Consider the following 12304-nt stretch of genomic DNA (forward strand, 5'->3'; position numbering starts at 1 on the left):
CTGTAGTTAAGGTAGTGTAGTAGTGTATGTGTAGTGTAGGGTGTCGTGTTTTAGTGTTTAGGGTAGTGTTGTAGTGTATGTGTAGTGTAGGGGGTAGTGTTTTAGGGTTTAGGGTAGTGTTGTAGTGTATGTGTAGTATAGGGAAGTGTTTTAGGGTTTAGGGTAGAATTGTAGTGTATGTGTAGTCTAGGGGGTAGTGGTTTAGGGTTTAGGGTAGAGTTGTAGTGTATGTGTAGTGTAGGGGTAGTGTTTTAGGGTTTAGGGTAGTGTTGTAGTGTATGTATAGTATAGGGGAAGTGTTTTAGGGGTTAGGGTAGTGTTGTAGTGTATGTGTAGTGTAGGGGAAGTTTTTTTAGGGTTTAGGGTATTGATGTAGTGTATGTGTAGTGTAGGGTAGTGTTTTAGGGTTTTGGGAAGTGTAGGGGGTGTGGAGGGTAGTGTTGGTGTGTAGGGAAAAAAATAAAAAAAAGAATCTTTATGCGTAGTAAAATCCTGCGAAGTAATGTACTGCTAAGTAATGCCAATTTAATGCTTTTAATTGATTTTGCGAAGTAATGGTATGCGTAATAAAATACTGCTAAGTAAAGGCATTTGCGAAGTAAAAACTTCGTAGAAAAGGCATGCTAAATAATAGCATGCTAAGTAACGTCATACATTAGTCGAAATATATTGCGGTCCATTGAAGAAATATATAGATAAATCTGGTTACTTACAATTATAAATGAAACAAATAAATGCTATATAATATTTATAATATATAAGGTTTGAGCAAGTTAAGTGTGTCTCTAAAGACAAGCACATTTAATAAAGATAGAGAGGATTAAAAGAATTCCACAATAGCCATCAAACAAACATAAAAAGTAAATAAAAAAATTCAGCGACATGGTATGTCCACATACCCTTTATTTTAGCCTTTTGGGCGCCCCCTGTCCCTGGAATGCGTGCGCCCTGGCCTCAAGGCACATAGAGGCCGGGTGGCACTCTATAGTTTCCAGGCGCTCAGCGAGGACCACTGCGGCATAAAGGATGCCCTTGAATGGGGGCAACCATGACGTCTAGAAGGCCATGGAGTAGGTTGGTGCCACTGTCCAGATTAGAACGAGGGCTTGAGCAACAGTACTGAAGTCCCTTTCTGGAAGGAATGGTTTCAGTTTATTCACTTAAGAGCTAGTACAAGGCCACCTTGGTTTCTTTGCAATGAGGGCATGATATCGTGTATGTAGCATTTGTGCACAAGGAGAATGAGATGGTGTCCTCATGATGCTGTGGTGAGAACACTAGCATGAGAACACATCCAACATTATTCGCATGAAGGTGTGTGAAGCAATACTCAACAAAAATGCCTTCATAAAACACTAGCTTTGTACATATGAAAAGAAGGCATAATATCATAGAACAAAACGTATATATATCTATATACATATATACAAACAATAAAAACAAACAGGCATACATCCTTCGCAAATGATGTATAATATATTACCCCCTTTGTTCTGAGTTCGTGCAAACACAGTAAATTGATTAGATTAACTGTTGAAATGGGATTTCTGGTTGGCTAGGGCATGCGCCTAAACCAGGCAGAAACCACCACTCTAGTCAGGGCAAAGGAGTTACATGCTAAAGATAAGCCCTGCTTACCCCCTTGGTAGCTTGGCACGAGCAGTCAGGCTTATCCCAGAGGCAATGTGTAAAGCGTTTGCGCAACACACACACACAGCAGCAACACACTAGGCACACCACAAAAGAAACTCCACACACAGTTATATCAAAAATAGCCTTTGTATTTTCACATTAGAATCATAATCACACAATATACACTGTGCCAACTGGCACCGGCAAATATTCAGGGCTAATTGGGCCACTGTCAGAACCTTTTAGAAAGCACAAGTAGCAATTGTAAAACACAACCAGTAACTACTGGCACAATAATGATATCACATTAACATTAGGCATAGACCACAGTATGCATAAATATCCTAAGCATAAACACATTATTTCATAGGCATCACAAGCATAAATCACATTAGGCATAGAACACATAGTGCAGTAGGCATCACATTGGGCATAAACAGTGCACCACATTAACACAGAAAAAAGTGCACACAGCACCTTTGAGCCTTGTGCCCTGTCAGAAAAAAGTGCACACAGCACCTTTGAGCCTTGTGCCCTGTCACTATCACAGATAAAGTGCACACAGCACCTTAGCGTAAACCATGACCCCAGGCCAACTAGCCTTCCTATGGGGCCCAAATGTCCTATGTCCCAACTGTCAGGGCTTGTACTGGGGCCTTCCGCTGGCCGTTCTGCTGCCAATGCAGCCCAAGCAAAGTGCGCAATGGGCCGGGGCAGAGGAGCACATCTCACTCCTTCCTCATGAAAACAAAAATGCCCCTGTGTTGCAGCTGCCCGCTCTCTCTCACGGTGCAGCTGGAAGTTAGGCTTGGGCACCACTGTGCCGGGGAAACCCCACACCTGGACTCTGCAAAATCAAAGGGGCCCCTCCATTGAAGCTCCCCACGATCTCGCGGTGCAGCTGATGCAAAAGTGAGCACTGGCACTAATAGTGCCTTTGAAGCCCCTCTCTACCTGAGGCCTCAAAATCAGCCTCCAAATGCTGCCAGAGGTGTCATTAGCCTGGCCTTCCTGCAGCGAGTGTGAAGGCAGAAACCTGGCCCCCAGCGTACCATGTGCCCTTCCTCAGCTCCCAATGCAGTTCCTGAATAGCGCTGCAGAGTAGGCTAACACAACTTCCCCCTCCAGGCAGCTCTAGCGACACTTGTCCCGCTCCAGCAGCTCTCCCCGTATGGCCAGATCCTCATCGCTGGGGGAACAGGGGCAGGCCTGTTTCTTTGGCGGATAATGAAAAAAAAAGGAAGCGGGCTCACCCTGAACTTGACACGACGTGGATCTCCATTGCTGCCAGAAGGCGGGCGGACCGATCCTTGCTCTCTGGCAACTTAGGCACTACGCAGGGCTCCTCGTGGACATGGAGCCCCACCCACACCCAGGCTGTACCTCAGCCTCGCTTCCTCTTCCGCGCAGCCCTTCACTCACAGCCACACCCCGGGTCAGGCTTTCGACTCTGCCTGACTACCTGCCGTTGGGCAGCTTCTCTTCTGCTTTTGCGCTCACAGAGGCGGGGTAGGCTCTCGCCCTCCTACAAGATAAAGCTGCACCCTAGACCAGGCAACCTCTGCCTGGCTTCCGGGCCGCCGTGGTGCCTTTCTCGGTGGCAAAGTGTGGGGTGGGCTCCCGCTGTAAAGCAAACGCCACTGCGGGGTGGGCTCTCGCTGGTGAACAAGCTCAAATGCAGGGTGGGAACCCGCCAATCAGAGCTCAAAAACAGCGGTAATGCGGGGTAGGCTCCTGCCTCCAGTAGCCTAAATGTAGTGGAATTCCCATCCCGGGATTCCCTCGGCATACCCGTTGCAGCCCAGCGTTGCAGAGCCCTCGCGCTACTTTTCTTCGGGCAAATGCCCTCCTCCTGTCCGGGAAAGGCTGGAATTTCCCCTCTCTGGGGCACCAACTATAAACGTATAGCGCTCACAAGGCTCTAGAGTCCAGGAACTTCAGAGGGGCAAAGCTGGGCCCAGGCAGACCAGCACACTGGGCCCTCCAGCAGGGAGGCAGTCCCTTGTGGCGGTTCCTCCTGGGGCCCAGCAGCAGCAAGTCCCAAGCACAAGGAAAGTACAACTTTTCCATGGGGTCACAGCCCCAATATTTATACACCCTTTTCCATTGTCTGCCCTTGGCACAGGGCTAGGGGGGAACCAGCTTGAAAAGGCTCTGTTTTTTTTTTGGGGAGCACTCTGTTTACAGAGCTCCTCTTTCCCATTGTCAGGTGGGGCTTGGTCATCAGACCACCACAGGGGGGAAGAGCCAGTATTCACCCAGGCAGGCACAGACCTATTCAGGGTCACAGGACTATTCCTCACATACCTCACCAGCCCCTGTCCCTCCAAAGCCAGACATGCAATCCACATCAAGCGGGCAGACACATAGCACACCGAAATGCCAACCATAGGGCTAGCTAGGGCTTACCTTAGGGGTGACTGACATGTAGTAAAAGGGGGGTCACAGACAGGGCACGTACTTTAGGTGCCACGTCACAGTGGCAGTAACACTGCGCACACAGGTCCTGCAATGGCAGAGGCCTGAGACCGGTTTGAAAGGCTACTTTGGTGGGTGGCGCAATCAGCGCTGCAAGCCCACCAGTAGCATTCAATTTATCAGCTGCGGGTATATGAGATACCACTTTACAAGGGACTGACAGGTAAATTAAATATTCTAAACAGGTGTAGACCAATCTTAATATGTTTTCCACAGAGAGCACAGGCACTTAACACTGAACAGCAGTGCTATAGTGCCCAGAGTCCTAAAACCACCAACATGTCACAAAAAAGGCTAGGAGGAAGGCAAAAAGTTCAGCGACGACCCTGCAAAAAGGGCCAAGTCCAACACTTACTAATTCCAAATAAATTGTAATTCACATATTGGATATATTGTGAATTGAGGCCCTTTACCTATACATGCGTTGTATTTCGTAGAACATTATGAAACTCCATGTGGTACATGTTACTTTTTAAAGTATTGTTATGATGTGATTGGGGGTTGGGTCTAGCCCTTTATTAGACCCTTTATTAGACACTCTGCACTTCAACTCTATGACACAGACGAAGGATATAGGCCGAACTGCGTAGGTCGTCTTGTCTTAAATGCACAGGCACTTTGCTGGTGTTAATTGAAAAATAATAAAAAGAACAAACCTTGTTGAAACTCTCTGGCTGCATTAGTGCCATCTTCCTGAGCTTCTGTCTGCATACAGTGGTGGTAAGCATGGAGGGCTGGCATTGGGAATTGTGGAACATATATTAGTTATAGTTATGACTACCTTTCCATTGGAAAATCGTTTTTTTACTTGCCTATATCTTGGGCTACATTTAACGAAATTCCTAACATTTTCCAAAAGAAGTGCCCCAGTGTTTCATGTGCATGGTCAAGTGAGGGCAGAGAAAAAGGGAGGTAAAAGACAGTGTATTTTCCATATAAATTTCAATAGACTCTTTAGACACACCTGCAGCTCGAACTGATGAATGGAATGACACCAATTTTGGCAGAAAGCTAGCTTTTGGTCCGCATTGTGCTTTTTGTTATTTGGTGTAAACCCATTCAGTAGTTTTCTAAATATTAAAGGAAATCCAAATTTTTATATCTGAGATCATGAAGACTTCACAAATAATAATACGGTTGTGCAGAAATTTGCAGAGCTCTGATTGGCTGCCAACAATTCAGCCAGGAAATGTTGCCCTAATTTATTTATTTATTTTGTGCATTTATAGAGCGCAGTCCTGTCACCCAAAGGGCATCCTGGCGCTTTGATCTAGGAACAGTTGCACTTTATCCGCTCAAGCAGTTTTTGGAAACAAATGCGTTTTTTTTTTTTTTTTTTTTTTTTTTTTGAAAAACCTTTATTTGAGTAAGCAAAAAAAGTACAAGGATGGGCCTACAACCACACGGGCCGGCCACTAAAAGAGGAGTAGACACATATCATATATGCCCGCAGGGGTAAAAGTCAATCAACAATGCAATACTCAGCTCTATTTACAGGACAAAAACAGATTTTATTTATATGAAAGAACAAACACACACAAAAGGCGAAAGTATAGTACCGAAGGTCAGCTCAATGGATGTAAGGGGGGGACAGCAACAGAAGTACAGTAGCAAAACACTAAGCACTGAGGAGCTCGGAGGGGGGGGGGGGGGAGGGAAACAGAAGTCAGTACAAAAAAGGGGAGGGGGAGGGCCGGAGACACCAGCACAACCCCTATATGAAAGGTTCCAAGAACGCTTGCCTATGGAGACAGGGCAAGCCCAACAGTGCCCACAAGGGGAGGAGTACAAATGTCGCCACGGTAGTCGTTCCAGTGACCCCACATCTTCACCCACGCCCTGGGTCTGCCCCTGGCCACATAGACAGTTTTCTCACGGAACATGGACCAATCCATGTTATCCTCCCATTTCGAGAGGTCAGGGGGCCTGGAGGCCCCCCAGAGTTGTGCAATGTCTCGCTTCGCAACCATATAGCCCAGGGTGGCCCATCTAGTCTGTGCCACCGAATAGTCCGTGGGCTCCCAAACATTCAAAAGACATCGTCGAGGTTCCGGACACAAGGACACACCTGTCACCACAGCCATCACTTCAAGCACGGCCGCCCAATAAGCAGCCACCATCGGGCACTCCCAGAGAATATGCAGGAAAGTAGCACGCAAACCACACCCACGCTTACACAATCCATCGGAGGAAAAGCCCATCACCACCAGTCGCGGTCCCGTCACGTACACCCGATGAAGGATCTTCAATTGAACCAGACGGAGACGAGCCGGAATAGCCACCTCCTTCGGGGAGGAGAGGGCTGATTGCCAATCCTCATCATCAAGTTCTAACCCATCTCCCATCCACAATTCCCGAAGTCGGGCCAATAAGTCGGACCGATTGTTAATCAACTTTTTATAGATCAGGGAGATAGTGCTATCAGGAAGATGTCCATCAAGGATACGGTCCTCAAGGGGGGAAGAGTCAGGTGGAATCTCACCAGGAGCAAACACCGAAGCCAGGGCGTGCCTGAGCTGTAAATAACGAAAGAATTCCCGACCACTCAGGCCATAGTCAGCCTGGAGGGCCTGAAACGAACGCACAGAACCCTTAGAGTACACATCCCTCACCTTGGAAATCCCAATCATGTCCCAACGGTCGAAACCCTTGGAAGACCAAAGACCGCCCAGACGTTCAGAAGCATAAAGCGGCGTCGCCAACGTCAAGCGATCCTCCCAGCCCAAGCTCACATTCGCGGCACGCCACACCGTCAAAGCAGTCAATGTAGGTCCCACAAGATGGCGCCCAGCGGAGCGAGAATAAAGCACTCTGTTAAAATCACCTCCCGGAAGCTGAAGTTTATCCATTTCAAACGCCGGATTACGACCTGGCGAAAACATAGCGTGATTGATAGCGGACAGATGGGAAGCCCAGTAATATCTCTTAATATCGGGGAGCGCCATGCCCCCATCATACCACGGGATGGAAAGTTTCGCGAGAGCTATGCGCGGACGCCCATCCCAAATAAGCTGCCTCTGAAGGCTCTCAATCTCCCGAAAATAGGACTTAGGGATAGGATCAAAATAATTCTGGAGAGCATAGAGAAACCGCGGCAATGACATCATCTTAAACAGGGCCGCCCGACCCAGGGGAGACAGGGGAAGTCTGCGCCAACGGGCAACGTCCAAACGTAGCCGAAGTAACGGGGGAAGGAGAGTACGATCAAAACGAAGGGACGAGTCCAAGGTAACAAAAACCCCCAAGTATTTGAAGCCATCCCTGGCCACCTGAAGAGGAAGTCTGCTCGGCAACGGAGGCAAGACACCAGACAAAACATACACACAGGATTTAGTCCAATTGATGACGAGGCCTGAGTTAGCGCCAAAGGACACAAGAACGTCAAATAAAACAGTTAAAGACTTGCGAGGGGAAGTAAGGTACAAAAGGATGTCGTCCGCATAAAGCGAGACGCGGTCTTCGAAGTCCGGGGCCCAGCGAATCCCTTTAAGGGACGGTTCCCACCGGAGCCAGGCCGCCAATGGTTCAAGAGCGAGCGCAAACAACAACGGGGACAGGGGGCAACCCTGACGGGTACCCCTGCCCAAGGAGAAGGGAGCCGACACTCTACCGTTTACCACAACTTGTGCCAAAAGTTTTGCCAAAACCTTGGGTTCAACATTTAACAGGGATATGGGTCTATATGAGGAACAGAGGTCACGTGGTTTACCATCTTTAGGGATGACAACAATTGTCGCCAGACGCTGATCATAGGGAAGGATGTTACGTTCACGAGATTCTAGAAACATGGCGCGAAGATACGGCGCCATCTTATCGGGGCGTAGCTTGTACAACTCAATGGGCAACCCGTTCGGGCCCAACGCTTTGCCCGAACGGAGCGAACGGATAGCAGTCGCTATCTCATCATTCGTAAAAGGGGAGTCCAAAGCAATACGGTCCAGGTCGGTGACACAGGGCAAAGTGATATCGCGCAAGAGTAAGCGGGAGTCAGCCACGTCCCTCTCAGACACGGGAGCATATACAACACGGAAATATTCCGCAAAACGATCAACAATGGCAGTCGGATCAGTCACATTCTCACCACTCGCAGACTGAATCACAGGCACCACACGATTAACTCTTTCCTTCTTGTCCAACCACGCTAGGAGTTTACCCGCCTTATCACCCACATCGTACAATCTGCCTTGTTGCTCACGAAACATCACCTTAGCAGCGTCTGTGACCAGGGATTTATATGCAAACTGTTTTAGACCCAGGGCATGGAGCTTCTCAGGCGTGACACCAGATTCCAACTCATCCTCCAAAGCAGAGATCTCCCCCTCAAGGTCTACCACCTCCCTCCTCCCGGCTTTCTTGGCTTCAACAATCAAGGAGAGGGCCTGTCCACGAATCACAGTTTTAAAGGCTTCCCACAGGGACACAGCCGAAGGGACCGACCCCTCGTTCTCCAGGAAATATGCATCTATGGACTTGAGCAAGAGGGTACGAGTCTCAGGAGAGGAAAGATACCATGGGTTAATTGGAGCCACTCGGCCCGCTGTCTCCACCCCAACCTCGAAACGAAGCCAGAGCGGCGAGTGGTCAGAAATACCCCTTGGCAAATGCAAAATCTCGCGAACCGCTGACGACTGGGCCGCGGGCATCAGGAAATAATCCAGCCGAGACAGACTGCCATGAGCCCCAGAATGGAAAGTGTATTGGAGCTGAGTGGGGTGCAAAAGTCGCCAGCAGTCCACAAGGCCAAAGGTATCTAGAAACCCACCCAACCACTGCTGAGCCTGCGGAGTATCCCTAGGGGGATGGCGATCGTGAAGGCCGGAAAGCACCGAATTAAAATCTCCGGCCAGGAAGAGAGTACTTTCAGGGAGATCTAACAAAACACGGCCCAAATCAGTGAAAGTAGAAGTCTGTAAACCCGGGGGAACATAAACATTAAAGAGAGATAGGGTGCGGCCCTCATCTACCCACCAAGACAGTATACCTCCCACGGTCATCCTGAATCACCTCGTCAATCGCTAGGGGGAGGGAGGTTCGAACAAGGATACCCACACCCCTAGATCCGGAGGTAAACCCCGAGTGCGCCACAAGGCGGTAGCCCCATCTATTCATCGCATTACAAACATTACCAATCAAATGGGTTTCCTGCATGAAAACAATATCTGGCGACAAACGTCGTATACAATTCAAGACCACACTGCGCTTAATACGATCTCCCAGGCCATTAACGTTCCAGGAAACAAATTTCAACCCTCTACCCCCCATCCCAACCACCCGAGCCAAGACCCCTCATCCACGAGCAAGACACCAGAAACAGCAACAGACACAGGAGCAATTCGCCTTGAAAACAACACACAAGAAAGAAAGAACTTCCCAGCCCCCCTCCCCCAAACTGAAGGAAAACACCCCCCACCCTGCACCCCTGCAAAAAGCTAAAGAGCCACCCCAACCTGCAGTGTGCCTGTCGCCCCATAACCCCTAGTCTACACAAAGACCCAGGAGGAGGAAAGGTCTCCGTTCCACCCGCCCCTGAGAAACATCAAGAACAAAAAGTAACAAAAGAAAGATAAAATAATCACAATACAGAGGAACGCCGGTCAACAATCCTGAAAATGTATTCATAATAAAACATGTGAGCCAAACAGTCAGATCTCCACACCACCTTCGGCACCACCAGGGTGAGCGGCGGATTCAGTCTCAGGAGCACGGTCAGGCAAAGAGTCTAGCCAGTCATTAACAGCATCTGGGCGATCAAAGAAAAGGGTACGCTCATTATACTCGATCCGAAGTCTGGTGGGATAGAGCATAGCATAACGTAAGCCCCGATCCCGAAGACGTTTCTTGGCCCCACGAAACTCCATCCGTTGTTTCTGAACTTGTTGGGAAAAGTCCGGGTAAAAGTTCACCGTAGCATTCTCAAAGGCCACCGGGCCCTTCACCCGTGAGGCCTGCAGGATAGCGTCCCGGTCTCTATAGTGAAAAAGCTTCGCTACAATGGGTCTCGGCGGGGCTCCCGGCCGAACCTTGCCCCCGGGAACACGATGTGCGCGTTCCACCGTGAAGAACTTCGTAAGGCCGGAAGGGGCAAGATGGTTCAAGACCAGATCCTCAACCAGGAGATCCACCGAGTGGGGTTCAGGGTTCTCCGGTACACCAACCAGGCGAACATTGCAGCGACGTGCCCTATTTTCAAAATCCTCCAGACGTCGGGTCATGAAGTTGTGCACCCGACGGAGATTTCCGATTTCTGTCTGGAGCTCCGAGACGTCCTTCGTGAGGCTGGACGATTTAATGTCCAACGATTGCACCCTCTCATTCGTCTTGCCGAGATCAGCACGAATAAGATTAACCTCAATAGCCACGGTGTCAAGTTTATGGGCCAAGGCCTCGTACTGTAGGCCGGTGGATTCCCTCACGCCCGAGATGGCGCCCATGATGTCCTGTAGGGAGGGCTCCGCCGACTCTTCCAAAACTCGTTCGGACGCTGTACTAGAACCAGGCAGGGCAGCTACGGGGGACCCCTTAGAATGAGTGTAGCGGTCCATGACATTTGATTGAACCGGGGCTCCGCGCAGTGGTGCTTTCGTCTTGCGCGTCTCTCTGTCCCCTCTGCCCGCCATTTTGAAGATGCGTCACAGGACAAGCCACCAGGGTCGACGGGCCCGACACCCAAAGCACAGGATCAAAAGTACACAAAAATGAGGGGCACAACTCGGGTAGAGGTCGCCAAGCCAGCAAATGGTCCGCAGGTAAACCCAACAGCCGATCCGCCTCCAGGTCTCAGCCGCAACTCGATAGTCACACCCGTGGCCCAAGTCGGAACAGAATCGAAACCGAAACTTAGGAAGGGGGACCCACAAGGCCAGATCTCCTGCCGTTGTTGTTCAATTCCAGGACGGCTACAGAACCGCACCCCGTCCCGGGCGCACCTCGAGGGCGGAGTCCAAAAGTTCAGACCATCATATCTCAGGAATAAGAGATCCAAATCAATTTCTGAAAGGTGCCAGGCTGATCAGCCAAACGTCCTCCACACGGATTCTTGCAAGAAATCAGGATTCAGTCAGGATAAAATGCCGGGGGCGGCGAGGGTCCGGAGAGCGCTGTGCTCAAGCGGCCATCTCGGATGCCCGCCAAGCTCCTCCCCCACAAATGCGTTTTTAAAGCTTTCCTGAACGGAAAATAGTCCCTGTGGCTTCCCAGAGATAGTGGCAGGGAGTTCCAGAGTTTAGCCGCTGCAACACTAAAGGAGCGGCCACCCATCCTCACTCTTTGGAACCTCGGGACTACAAGTAAATGCGCCGAAGAAGAGCGGAGAGGCCGTGGAGCAGAGTACCACGCAAACATAGATGCAGAGGGATAGGACCCTGTTGATGTACAGCTTTAAACACCAAACACGCAGCTTTGTACTGTACCCGCAGGTGTACCGGGAGCCAGTGTAGGTCTCTTAGAGCTAGAGTGGAAGAGCTGGACCTAGGGCGGGAGAGAGCCAACTTGGCGGCCATGTTCTGCACCCGTTGCAGCTTCCCCGTCAGGTTTTTTGGGGCCTCCAGAAGTAGCCCATTACAATAGTCGAGACGACTTAGTATGGTACCACGAACTACTTCCGACCTGGCTTGAACGGGGAGAAGGGGCAGAACTTTGCGCAACATGCGCAGCAGCATCATGCACGTAGAGGTGGTTTTATTGACGTGCGTGTCGAGCTGTAAGTTTGGGCCGAAGATCACCCCCAAGTTACGAGCTGATTCCGCCGCCAGCACTGGCTCGAGGAAGGTGCTAGGCCAAAAATTCTCTGGAAGTGCCCGCGGAATCCGGTCTATGGAACAGTAGAGCACCTCCGTCTTAGAGCTGTTAAATTGTAAGGAGTTAGCTCATAACCAGTCCGCTGTGGCTGCCATGCAGCGATGGAAAGTCTCCAGCGAAACCGCATTGTTCCCTTCCAGAGAAAAGACCAGCTGGGTGCCATCGGCATAATTAAAAGCCGAGACACCAAAGGATTTTATTAGCTGGACTAAGGGGCGGAGGTACAGGTTAAAAAGTATAGGGCTGATGGCCGAGCCCTGTGGAACCCAGTGTCCTACACTCCTTGGCTCAGAGCGAAATGGGGGGAGTGAAACCAGCTGTTGCCGGCTGCCAAGATAGGATATCAGCCAGTCTCTTGCGCCCTCAATGAACCCTCACTCCTCCAGTCTCCTGACAA

The 12304-nt window shown here is 50.0% G+C and overlaps 1 protein-coding gene across 4 annotated transcripts in view; it reads left to right on the forward strand.

The window, feature by feature from the left end:
* LOC144769478 (endogenous retrovirus group PABLB member 1 Env polyprotein-like) overlaps positions 1 to 12304 on the forward strand; it is a 200681-nt gene that overhangs the window by 82743 nt on the left and 105634 nt on the right. The window lies entirely within an intron of this gene.

The sequence above is a fragment of the Lissotriton helveticus genome, chromosome 1_1 (assembly GCF_964261635.1).
Source record: "Lissotriton helveticus chromosome 1_1, aLisHel1.1, whole genome shotgun sequence".
In the NCBI taxonomy this organism is placed as follows: Eukaryota; Metazoa; Chordata; class Amphibia; order Caudata; family Salamandridae; genus Lissotriton; species Lissotriton helveticus.